Consider the following 12322-nt stretch of genomic DNA (forward strand, 5'->3'; position numbering starts at 1 on the left):
AGTCTGAAAAGCACAAAACACATTCAATTTTCAAGTACGAGCTTTCCCTGAGGAGATAGACCAAAGTGTATCTCAGAATTGGCAGTCGGACTCAAGACAGCCAGAAAACGTAACTTTTGACATAGAGCTCAGATTTGGAGAAGAAACACATATTCATGGTCCACACAGTCTGAAAAGCACAAAACACATTCAATTTTGAAATGGATGTTTTTCCTTAGGAGTTAGACCAAAGCTGTATCTCAGAATTGGGAGTAGGACTCAGATCAGCCAGAAACCATAAGTTTTGACACAGAGCTCAGATTTGCAAAAGAAACACATATTCATGTTTCCCACTGTCTCAAAAGGACACAACACATTCAATTTAAAGGTAGGAGCTTTCCCTGACTACTTAGTCCAAAGCTATATTTCAGAACTGGCAGTAGGACTCAATTCATCCAGAAAACTTACCTTTGATACAGAGCTCAGATTTGAAAAAGAAACACATATTCATGGTCCACACAGTCTGAAAAGCACAAAACACATTCAATTTTCAAGTACGAGCTTTCCCTGAGGAGATAGACCAAAGTGTATCTCAGAATTGGCAGTCGGACTCAAGACAGCCAGAAAACGTAACTTTTGACATAGAGCTCAGATTTGGAGAAGAAACACATATTCATGGTCCACACAGTCTGAAAAGCACAAAACACATTCAATTTTGAAATGGATGTTTTTCCTTAGGAGTTAGACCAAAGCTGTATCTCAGAATTGGCAGTAGGACTCAATTCATCCAGAAAACTTACCTTTGATACAGAGCTCAGATTTGCAAACGAAACACATATTCATGGTCCACACAGTCTGAAAAGCACAAAACGCATTCAATTTTCAAGTACGAGCTTTCCCTGAGGAGTTAGACCAAAGCTGTGTCTCAGAATTGGGAGTAGGACTCAAAATAGCCAGAAACCATAAGTTTTGACACAGAGCTCAGATTTGCAAAAGAAACACATATTCATGTTTCCCACTGTCTCAAAAGGACACAACACATTCAATTTAAAGGTAGGAGCTTTCCCTGACTACTTAGTCCAAAGCTATATTTCAGAATTGGCAGTAGGACTCAATTCAGCCAGAAAACTTAACTTTTGACACAGAGCTCAGATTTGCAAAAGAAACACATATTCATGGTCCACACAGTCTGAAAAGCACAAAACACATTCAATTTTGAAATGGATGTTTTTCCTTAGGAGTTAGACCAAAGCTGTATCTCAGAATTGGCAGTAGGACTCAATTCATCCAGAAAACTTACCTTTGATACAGAGCTCAGATTTGCAAACGAAACACATATTCATGGTCCACACAGTCTGAAAAGCACAAAACGCATTCAATTTTCAAGTACGAGCTTTCCCTGAGGAGTTAGACCAAAGCTGTGTCTCAGAATTGGGAGTAGGACTCAAATCAGCCAGAAACCATAAGTTTTGACACAGAGCTCAGATTTGCAAAAGAAACACATATTCATGTTTCCCACTGTCTCAAAAGGACACAACACATTCAATTTAAAGGTAGGAGCTTTCCCTGACTACTTAGTCCAAAGCTATATTTCAGAATTGGCAGTAGGACTCAATTCAGCCAGAAAACTTAACTTTTGACACAGAGCTCAGATTTGCAAAAGAAACACATATTCATGGTCCACACAGTCTGAAAAGCACAAAACACATTCAATTTTCAAGTACGAGCTTTCCCTGAGGAGTTAGACAAAAGTGTATCTCAGAATTGGCAGTAGGACTCAATTCAGCCAGAAAATTTAACTTTTGACACAGAGCTCAGATTTGCAAAAGAAACAAATATTCATGGTCCACACAGTCTGAAAAGCACAAAACACATTCAATTTTCAAGTACGAGCTTTCCCTGAGGAGTTAGACCAAAGTGTATCTCAGAATTGGCAGTCGGACTCAAGACAGCCAGAAAACGTAACTTTTGACATAGAGCTCAGATTTGCAGAAGAAACACATATTCATGGTCCACACAGTCTGAAAAGCACAAAACACATTCAATTTTGAAATGGAAGCTTTTCCTTAGGAGTTAGACCAAAGCTGTATCTCAGAATTGGGAGTAGGACTCAGATCAGCCAGAAACCATAAGTTTTGACACAGAGCTCAGATTTGCAAAAGAAACACATATTCATGTTTCCCACTGTCTCAAAAGGACACAACACATTCAATTTAAAGGTAGGAGCTTTCCCTGACTACTTAGTCCAAAGCTATATTTCAGAACTGGCAGTAGGACTCAATTCATCCAGAAAACTTACCTTTGATACAGAGCTCAGATTTGAAAAAGAAACACATATTCATGGTCCACACAGTCTGAAAAGCACAAAACACATTCAATTTTCAAGTACGAGCTTTCCCTGAGGAGATAGACCAAAGTGTATCTCAGAATTGGCAGTCGGACTCAAGACAGCCAGAAAACGTAACTTTTGACATAGAGCTCAGATATGGAGAAGAAACACATATTCATGGTCCACACAGTCTGAAAAGCACAAAACACATTCAATTTTGAAATGGATGTTTTTCCTTAGGAGTTAGACCAAAGCTGTATCTCAGAATTGGCAGTAGGACTCAATTCATCCAGAAAACTTACCTTTGATACAGAGCTCAGATTTGCAAACGAAACACATATTCATGGTCCACACAGTCTGAAAAGCACAAAACGCATTCAATTTTCAAGTACGAGCTTTCCCTGAGGAGTTAGACCAAAGCTGTGTCTCAGAATTGGGAGTAGGACTCAAATCAGCCAGAAACCATAAGTTTTGACACAGAGCTCAGATTTGCAAAAGAAACACATATTCATGTTTCCCACTGTCTCAAAAGGACACAACACATTCAATTTAAAGGTAGGAGCTTTCCCTGACTACTTAGTCCAAAGCTATATTTCAGAATTGGCAGTAGGACTCAATTCAGCCAGAAAACTTAACTTTTGACACAGAGCTCAGATTTGCAAAAGAAACACATATTCATGGTCCACACAGTCTGAAAAGCACAAAACACATTCAATTTTGAAATGGATGTTTTTCCTTAGGAGTTAGACCAAAGCTGTATCTCAGAATTGGCAGTAGGACTCAATTCATCCAGAAAACTTACCTTTGATACAGAGCTCAGATTTGCAAACGAAACACATATTCATGGTCCACACAGTCTGAAAAGCACAAAACGCATTCAATTTTCAAGTACGAGCTTTCCCTGAGGAGTTAGACCAAAGCTGTGTCTCAGAATTGGGAGTAGGACTCAAATCAGCCAGAAACCATAAGTTTTGACACAGAGCTCAGATTTGCAAAAGAAACACATATTCATGTTTCCCACTGTCTCAAAAGGACACAACACATTCAATTTAAAGGTAGGAGCTTTCCCTGACTACTTAGTCCAAAGCTATATTTCAGAATTGGCAGTAGGACTCAATTCAGCCAGAAAACTTAACTTTTGACACAGAGCTCAGATTTGCAAAAGAAACACATATTCATGGTCCACACAGTCTGAAAAGCACAAAACACATTCAATTTTCAAGTACGAGCTTTCCCTTAGGAGTTAGAACAAAGTGTATCTCAGAATTGGCAGTCGGACTCAATACAGCCAGAAAACGTAACTTTTGAAATAGAGCTCAGATTTGCAGAAGAAACACATATTCATGGTCCACACAGTCTGAAAAGCACAAAACACATTCAATTTTGAAATGGAAGCTTTTCCTTAGGAGTTAGACCAAAGCTGTATCTCAGAATTGGGAGAAGGACTCAAATCAGCCAGAAACCATAAGTTTTGACACAGAGCTCATATTTGCAAAAGAAACACATATTCATGTTTCCCACTGTCTCAAAAGGACACAACACATTCAATTTAAAGGTAGGAGCTTTCCCTGACTACTTAGTCCAAAGCTATATTTCAGAATTGGCAGTAGGACTCAATTCAGCCAGAAAACTTAACTTTTGACACAGAGCTCAGATTTGCAAAAGAAACACATATTCATGGTCCACACAGTCTGAAAAGCACAAAACACATTCAATTTTCAAGTACGAGCTTTCCCTGAGGAGTTAGACAAAAGTGTATCTCAGAATTGGCAGTAGGACTCAATTCAGCCAGAAAATTTAACTTTTGACACAGAGCTCAGATTTGCAAAAGAAACAAATATTCATGGTCCACACAGTCTGAAAAGCACAAAACACATTCAATTTTCAAGTACGAGCTTTCCCTGAGGAGTTAGACCAAAGTGTATCTCAGAATTGGCAGTCGGACTCAAGACAGCCAGAAAACGTAACTTTTGACATAGAGCTCAGATTTGCAGAAGAAACACATATTCATGGTCCACACAGTCTGAAAAGCACAAAACACATTCAATTTTGAAATGGAAGCTTTTCCTTAGGAGTTAGACCAAAGCTGTATCTCAGAATTGGGAGTAGGACTCAGATCAGCCAGAAACCATAAGTTTTGACACAGAGCTCAGATTTGCAAAAGAAACACATATTCATGTTTCCCACTGTCTCAAAAGGACACAACACATTCAATTTAAAGGTAGGAGCTTTCCCTGACTACTTAGTCCAAAGCTATATTTCAGAACTGGCAGTAGGACTCAATTCATCCAGAAAACTTACCTTTGATACAGAGCTCAGATTTGAAAAAGAAACACATATTCATGGTCCACACAGTCTGAAAAGCACAAAACACATTCAATTTTCAAGTACGAGCTTTCCCTGAGGAGATAGACCAAAGTGTATCTCAGAATTGGCAGTCGGACTCAAGACAGCCAGAAAACGTAACTTTTGACATAGAGCTCAGATTTGGAGAAGAAACACATATTCATGGTCCACACAGTCTGAAAAGCACAAAACACATTCAATTTTGAAATGGATGTTTTTCCTTAGGAGTTAGACCAAAGCTGTATCTCAGAATTGGGAGTAGGACTCAGATCAGCCAGAAACCATAAGTTTTGACACAGAGCTCAGATTTGCAAAAGAAACACATATTCATGTTTCCCACTGTCTCAAAAGGACACAACACATTCAATTTAAAGGTAGGAGCTTTCCCTGACTACTTAGTCCAAAGCTATATTTCAGAACTGGCAGTAGGACTCAATTCATCCAGAAAACTTACCTTTGATACAGAGCTCAGATTTGAAAAAGAAACACATATTCATGGTCCACACAGTCTGAAAAGCACAAAACACATTCAATTTTCAAGTACGAGCTTTCCCTGAGGAGATAGACCAAAGTGTATCTCAGAATTGGCAGTCGGACTCAAGACAGCCAGAAAACGTAACTTTTGACATAGAGCTCAGATTTGGAGAAGAAACACATATTCATGGTCCACACAGTCTGAAAAGCACAAAACACATTCAATTTTGAAATGGATGTTTTTCCTTAGGAGTTAGACCAAAGCTGTATCTCAGAATTGGCAGTAGGACTCAATTCATCCAGAAAACTTACCTTTGATACAGAGCTCAGATTTGCAAACGAAACACATATTCATGGTCCACACAGTCTGAAAAGCACAAAACGCATTCAATTTTCAAGTACGAGCTTTCCCTGAGGAGTTAGACCAAAGCTGTGTCTCAGAATTGGGAGTAGGACTCAAAATAGCCAGAAACCATAAGTTTTGACACAGAGCTCAGATTTGCAAAAGAAACACATATTCATGTTTCCCACTGTCTCAAAAGGACACAACACATTCAATTTAAAGGTAGGAGCTTTCCCTGACTACTTAGTCCAAAGCTATATTTCAGAATTGGCAGTAGGACTCAATTCAGCCAGAAAACTTAACTTTTGACACAGAGCTCAGATTTGCAAAAGAAACACATATTCATGGTCCACACAGTCTGAAAAGCACAAAACACATTCAATTTTGAAATGGATGTTTTTCCTTAGGAGTTAGACCAAAGCTGTATCTCAGAATTGGCAGTAGGACTCAATTCATCCAGAAAACTTACCTTTGATACAGAGCTCAGATTTGCAAACGAAACACATATTCATGGTCCACACAGTCTGAAAAGCACAAAACGCATTCAATTTTCAAGTACGAGCTTTCCCTGAGGAGTTAGACCAAAGCTGTGTCTCAGAATTGGGAGTAGGACTCAAATCAGCCAGAAACCATAAGTTTTGACACAGAGCTCAGATTTGCAAAAGAAACACATATTCATGTTTCCCACTGTCTCAAAAGGACACAACACATTCAATTTAAAGGTAGGAGCTTTCCCTGACTACTTAGTCCAAAGCTATATTTCAGAATTGGCAGTAGGACTCAATTCAGCCAGAAAACTTAACTTTTGACACAGAGCTCAGATTTGCAAAAGAAACACATATTCATGGTCCACACAGTCTGAAAAGCACAAAACACATTCAATTTTCAAGTACGAGCTTTCCCTGAGGAGTTAGACAAAAGTGTATCTCAGAATTGGCAGTAGGACTCAATTCAGCCAGAAAATTTAACTTTTGACACAGAGCTCAGATTTGCAAAAGAAACAAATATTCATGGTCCACACAGTCTGAAAAGCACAAAACACATTCAATTTTCAAGTACGAGCTTTCCCTGAGGAGTTAGACCAAAGTGTATCTCAGAATTGGCAGTCGGACTCAAGACAGCCAGAAAACGTAACTTTTGACATAGAGCTCAGATTTGCAGAAGAAACACATATTCATGGTCCACACAGTCTGAAAAGCACAAAACACATTCAATTTTGAAATGGAAGCTTTTCCTTAGGAGTTAGACCAAAGCTGTATCTCAGAATTGGGAGTAGGACTCAGATCAGCCAGAAACCATAAGTTTTGACACAGAGCTCAGATTTGCAAAAGAAACACATATTCATGTTTCCCACTGTCTCAAAAGGACACAACACATTCAATTTAAAGGTAGGAGCTTTCCCTGACTACTTAGTCCAAAGCTATATTTCAGAACTGGCAGTAGGACTCAATTCATCCAGAAAACTTACCTTTGATACAGAGCTCAGATTTGAAAAAGAAACACATATTCATGGTCCACACAGTCTGAAAAGCACAAAACACATTCAATTTTCAAGTACGAGCTTTCCCTGAGGAGATAGACCAAAGTGTATCTCAGAATTGGCAGTCGGACTCAAGACAGCCAGAAAACGTAACTTTTGACATAGAGCTCAGATATGGAGAAGAAACACATATTCATGGTCCACACAGTCTGAAAAGCACAAAACACATTCAATTTTGAAATGGATGTTTTTCCTTAGGAGTTAGACCAAAGCTGTATCTCAGAATTGGCAGTAGGACTCAATTCATCCAGAAAACTTACCTTTGATACAGAGCTCAGATTTGCAAACGAAACACATATTCATGGTCCACACAGTCTGAAAAGCACAAAACGCATTCAATTTTCAAGTACGAGCTTTCCCTGAGGAGTTAGACCAAAGCTGTGTCTCAGAATTGGGAGTAGGACTCAAATCAGCCAGAAACCATAAGTTTTGACACAGAGCTCAGATTTGCAAAAGAAACACATATTCATGTTTCCCACTGTCTCAAAAGGACACAACACATTCAATTTAAAGGTAGGAGCTTTCCCTGACTACTTAGTCCAAAGCTATATTTCAGAATTGGCAGTAGGACTCAATTCAGCCAGAAAACTTAACTTTTGACATAGAGCTCAGATTTGCAAAAGAAACACATATTCATGGTCCACACAGTCTGAAAAGCACAAAACACATTCAATTTTCAAGTACGAGCTTTCCCTTAGGAGTTAGAACAAAGTGTATCTCAGAATTGGCAGTCGGACTCAATACAGCCAGAAAACGTAACTTTTGAAATAGAGCTCAGATTTGCAGAAGAAACACATATTCATGGTCCACACAGTCTGAAAAGCACAAAACACATTCAATTTTGAAATGGAAGCTTTTCCTTAGGAGTTAGACCAAAGCTGTATCTCAGAATTGGGAGAAGGACTCAAATCAGCCAGAAACCATAAGTTTTGACACAGAGCTCATATTTGCAAAAGAAACACATATTCATGTTTCCCACTGTCTCAAAAGGACACAACACATTCAATTTAAAGGTAGGAGCTTTCCCTGACTACTTAGTCCAAAGCTATATTTCAGAATTGGCAGTAGGACTCAATTCAGCCAGAAAACTTAACTTTTGACACAGAGCTCAGATTTGCAAAAGAAACACATATTCATGGTCCACACAGTCTGAAAAGCACAAAACACATTCAATTTTCAAGTACGAGCTTTCCCTTAGGAGTTAGACCAAAGTGTATCTCAGAATTGGAAGTCGGACTCAATACAGCCAGAAAACGTAACTTTTGACACAGAGCTCAGATTTGCAAAAGAAACACATATTCATGGTCCACACAGTCTGAAAAGCACAAAACACATTCAATTTTCAAGTACGAGCTTTCCCTGAGGAGTTAGACAAAAGTGTATCTCAGAATTGGCAGTAGGACTCAATTCAGCCAGAAAATTTAACTTTTGACACAGAGCTCAGATTTGCAAAAGAAACAAATATTCATGGTCCACACAGTCTGAAAAGCACAAAACACATTCAATTTTCAAGTACGAGCTTTCCCTGAGGAGTTAGACCAAAGTGTATCTCAGAATTGGCAGTCGGACTCAAGACAGCCAGAAAACGTAACTTTTGACATAGAGCTCAGATTTGCAGAAGAAACACATATTCATGGTCCACACAGTCTGAAAAGCACAAAACACATTCAATTTTGAAATGGAAGCTTTTCCTTAGGAGTTAGACCAAAGCTGTATCTCAGAATTGGGAGTAGGACTCAGATCAGCCAGAAACCATAAGTTTTGACACAGAGCTCAGATTTGCAAAAGAAACACATATTCATGTTTCCCACTGTCTCAAAAGGACACAACACATTCAATTTAAAGGTAGGAGCTTTCCCTGACTACTTAGTCCAAAGCTATATTTCAGAACTGGCAGTAGGACTCAATTCATCCAGAAAACTTACCTTTGATACAGAGCTCAGATTTGAAAAAGAAACACATATTCATGGTCCACACAGTCTGAAAAGCACAAAACACATTCAATTTTCAAGTACGAGCTTTCCCTGAGGAGATAGACCAAAGTGTATCTCAGAATTGGCAGTCGGACTCAAGACAGCCAGAAAACGTAACTTTTGACATAGAGCTCAGATTTGGAGAAGAAACACATATTCATGGTCCACACAGTCTGAAAAGCACAAAACACATTCAATTTTGAAATGGATGTTTTTCCTTAGGAGTTAGACCAAAGCTGTATCTCAGAATTGGGAGTAGGACTCAGATCAGCCAGAAACCATAAGTTTTGACACAGAGCTCAGATTTGCAAAAGAAACACATATTCATGTTTCCCACTGTCTCAAAAGGACACAACACATTCAATTTAAAGGTAGGAGCTTTCCCTGACTACTTAGTCCAAAGCTATATTTCAGAACTGGCAGTAGGACTCAATTCATCCAGAAAACTTACCTTTGATACAGAGCTCAGATTTGAAAAAGAAACACATATTCATGGTCCACACAGTCTGAAAAGCACAAAACACATTCAATTTTCAAGTACGAGCTTTCCCTGAGGAGATAGACCAAAGTGTATCTCAGAATTGGCAGTCGGACTCAAGACAGCCAGAAAACGTAACTTTTGACATAGAGCTCAGATTTGGAGAAGAAACACATATTCATGGTCCACACAGTCTGAAAAGCACAAAACACATTCAATTTTGAAATGGATGTTTTTCCTTAGGAGTTAGACCAAAGCTGTATCTCAGAATTGGCAGTAGGACTCAATTCATCCAGAAAACTTACCTTTGATACAGAGCTCAGATTTGCAAACGAAACACATATTCATGGTCCACACAGTCTGAAAAGCACAAAACGCATTCAATTTTCAAGTACGAGCTTTCCCTGAGGAGTTAGACCAAAGCTGTGTCTCAGAATTGGGAGTAGGACTCAAATCAGCCAGAAACCATAAGTTTTGACACAGAGCTCAGATTTGCAAAAGAAACACATATTCATGTTTCCCACTGTCTCAAAAGGACACAACACATTCAATTTAAAGGTAGGAGCTTTCCCTGACTACTTAGTCCAAAGCTATATTTCAGAATTGGCAGTAGGACTCAATTCAGCCAGAAAACTTAACTTTTGACACAGAGCTCAGATTTGCAAAAGAAACACATATTCATGGTCCACACAGTCTGAAAAGCACAAAACACATTCAATTTTCAAGTACGAGCTTTCCCTTAGGAGTTAGAACAAAGTGTATCTCAGAATTGGCAGTCGGACTCAATACAGCCAGAAAACGTAACTTTTGAAATAGAGCTCAGATTTGCAGAAGAAACACATATTCATGGTCCACACAGTCTGAAAAGCACAAAACACATTCAATTTTGAAATGGAAGCTTTTCCTTAGGAGTTAGACCAAAGCTGTATCTCAGAATTGGGAGAAGGACTCAAATCAGCCAGAAACCATAAGTTTTGACACAGAGCTCATATTTGCAAAAGAAACACATATTCATGTTTCCCACTGTCTCAAAAGGACACAACACATTCAATTTAAAGGTAGGAGCTTTCCCTGACTACTTAGTCCAAAGCTATATTTCAGAATTGGCAGTAGGACTCAATTCAGCCAGAAAACTTAACTTTTGACACAGAGCTCAGATTTGCAAAAGAAACACATATTCATGGTCCACACAGTCTGAAAAGCACAAAACACATTCAATTTTCAAGTACGAGCTTTCCCTTAGGAGTTAGACCAAAGTGTATCTCAGAATTGGAAGTCGGACTCAATACAGCCAGAAAACGTAACTTTTGACATAGAGCTCAGATTTGCAAAAGAAACAAATATTCATGGTCCACACAGTCTGAAAAGCACAAAACACATTCAATTTTGAAATGGAAGCTTTTCCTTAGGAGTTAGACCAAAGCTGTATCTCAGAATTGGCAGTAGGACTCAATTCATCCAGAAAACTTACCTTTGATACAGAGCTGAGATTTGCAAAAGAAACACATATTCATGTTTCCCACTGTCTCAAAAGGACACAACACATTCAATTTAAAGGTAGGAGCTTTCCCTGACTACTTAGTCCAAAGCTATATTTCAGAACTGGCAGTAGGACTCAATTCAGCCAGAAAACTTAACTTTTGACACAGAGCTCAGGTTTGCAAAAGAAACACATATTCATGGTCCACACAGTCTGAAAAGCACAAAATACATTCAATTTTCAAGTACGAGCTTTCCCTGAGGAGTTAGACAAAAGTGTATCTCAGAATTGGCAGTAGGACTCAATTCAGCCAGAAAATTTAACTTTTGACACAGAGCTCAGATTTGCAAAAGAAACAAATATTCATGGTCCACACAGTCTGAAAAGCACAAAACACATTCAATTTTCAAGTACGAGCTTTCCCTGAGGAGTTAGACCAAAGTCTATCTCAGAATTGGCAGTCGGACTCAAGACAGCCAGAAAACGTAACTTTTGACATAGAGCTCAGATTTGCAGAAGAAACACATATTCATGGTCCACACAGTCTGAAAAGCACAAAACACATTCAATTTTGAAATGGAAGCTTTTCCTTAGGAGTTAGACCAAAGCTGTATCTCAGAATTGGGAGTAGGACTCAGATCAGCCAGAAACCATAAGTTTTGACACAGAGCTCAGATTTGCAAAAGAAACACATATTCATGTTTCCCACTGTCTCAAAAGGACACAACACATTCAATTTAAAGGTAGGAGCTTTCCCTGACTACTTAGTCCAAAGCTATATTTCAGAACTGGCAGTAGGACTCAATTCATCCAGAAAACTTACCTTTGATACAGAGCTCAGATTTGCAAAAGAAACACATATTCATGGTCCACACAGTCTGAAAAGCACAAAACACATTCAATTTTCAAGTACGAGCTTTCCCTGAGGAGATAGACCAAAGTGTATCTCAGAATTGGCAGTCGGACTCAAGACAGCCAGAAAACGTAACTTTCGACATAGAGCTCAGATTTGGAGAAGAAACACATATTCATGGTCCACACAGTCTGAAAAGCACAAAACACATTCAATTTTGAAATGGAAGCTTTTCCTTAGGAGTTAGACCAAAGCTGTATCTCAGAATTGGGAGAAGGACTCAAATCAGCCAGAAACCATAAGTTTTGACACAGAGCTCATATTTGCAAAAGAAACACATATTCATGTTTCCCACTGTCTCAAAAGGACACAACACATTCAATTTAAAGGTAGGAGCTTTCCCTGACTACTTAGTCCAAAGCTATATTTCAGAATTGGCAGTAGGACTCAATTCAGCCAGAAAACTTAACTTTTGACACAGAGCTCAGATTTGCAAAAGAAACACATATTCATGGTCCACACAGTCT

The sequence above is a fragment of the Pituophis catenifer genome, unplaced genomic scaffold, assembly GCF_029215685.1.
Source record: "Pituophis catenifer annectens isolate HBS135680 unplaced genomic scaffold, rPitCat1.0.hap2 SCAF_2, whole genome shotgun sequence".
NCBI classification, from domain to species: domain Eukaryota; kingdom Metazoa; phylum Chordata; class Lepidosauria; order Squamata; family Colubridae; genus Pituophis; species Pituophis catenifer.